This window comes from Odontomachus brunneus, unplaced genomic scaffold, assembly GCF_010583005.1.
Source record: "Odontomachus brunneus isolate Ranch 3 - 2012 unplaced genomic scaffold, Obru_v1 Obru_scaffold_030, whole genome shotgun sequence".
In the NCBI taxonomy this organism is placed as follows: Eukaryota; Metazoa; Arthropoda; class Insecta; order Hymenoptera; family Formicidae; genus Odontomachus; species Odontomachus brunneus.
Window position 1 is genome coordinate 366,174 of NW_022639480.1, and position 1,232 is coordinate 367,405.

Genomic DNA, 1,232 nt, shown 5'->3' on the forward strand with positions numbered 1-1,232 from the left:
AATAAGTTTTATTTACCAAATATATTCTGGAAGCAAATAAATTTTACTTCTGTCAAATAAATAATTTATTTTACAGAACTAAATTAATTAATAAGTATTGCCATAGCTTTGGCCCGCTATATTTACGTCTACCCTTTAGTAATAGTAACCAAATTTTGATAATATTTACTAAATCCTTCTCTCAGTGCGCGTGCTTCCTGCGTTCACGACTGCTGCAATCTATGCCGACGGAGATACCGGCGAAAAGTAATCGCGTTAATTTTCGAACTTTGTCAACACCGATTGTCAGCGGATCCGTGTCGATCCGACAGATTTGTTGCGCATGTGCCGATAATTCGCGCGATTCTCGCGGAAAGAGGACTGTTTGAGAAGAATAATTGATGCCGCTTTTAATTAGAGCTGTTCGCGTCTCATTAGCGTGTTCGTCAAATTATCGACGTGTCTGCTTGATTGACGAATTGCCGCGACTTGCCCCGGCAAGCGTGTCGTGCCGAACTGAAGCGCACGCGGCGCAAACACACGGTGGCATTACGCGCAATTATAGAGCCGTTCAGTACTTACGGTCGATCGGAAATGCGCGATAACAGAGAGAGAAGCGGATGAGAGGCTTACGAGTGGACGACAAACGCCACCGCCTCCTCCTCCTCCTCCGCGGGTGGAAAATAAATCCGATTAACCTATTAAGGCCGAAGAGAAAACCGCTAAGGATAGGCTTTCAAAAATCATCTAAATTAGGGCTAAACGTCGAAATTTGTTAAAAAGTGAAAAAAAATTTGTGTTGGATTTCACACGGAGAGAAAAAAAATAGTTGGAATAACTATAATCTCACTATATTTTATAGTTCGTTTTGGCCTCAAACATATATTTATAGTTCAACCAAAACTGAAGATATAGCAGAATGAACACACATTTATAGTCACCATTTTATTACTCTATGTGTAACGCTTGAGAATATAGTTATATGTACTCATATTTTCCAAATATTCCAATTGTATTGACTATATAAAATAGTTAATTTCTCTTACCATTTAATATTTGCTATCTTACTATGTTTTTTATTTCAAATAATTATAATTCTTGGTAAAAGTTTTACATGAGTCAGTTATACTATGCTTATATTGTAAATATTACAAACATTATGGTGACATTTACTATAAAAAAGATATTCCTAATTATAATCTTTTTACTGTGCCATTATAGTTCCAAATATCATACATTTTTCTCTCAGTGTA

The 1,232-nt window shown here is 36.4% G+C and overlaps 2 protein-coding genes and 1 long non-coding RNA gene across 6 annotated transcripts in view; 1 reads left to right on the plus strand and 2 right to left on the minus strand.

Moving 5' to 3' along the window:
* Positions 1-1,232, minus strand: part of LOC116843198 (chloride channel protein 2) — a 64,358-nt gene that overhangs the window by 41,569 nt on the left and 21,557 nt on the right. The window lies entirely within an intron of this gene.
* The window catches only part of LOC116843224, a 55,829-nt gene that overhangs the window by 29,259 nt on the left and 25,338 nt on the right, over positions 1-1,232 (plus strand). The gene's annotated exons all lie outside the window — the stretch shown is intronic.
* The window catches only part of LOC116843210 (uncharacterized oxidoreductase YjmC-like), a 5,824-nt gene that overhangs the window by 2,056 nt on the left and 2,536 nt on the right, over positions 1-1,232 (minus strand). The gene's annotated exons all lie outside the window — the stretch shown is intronic.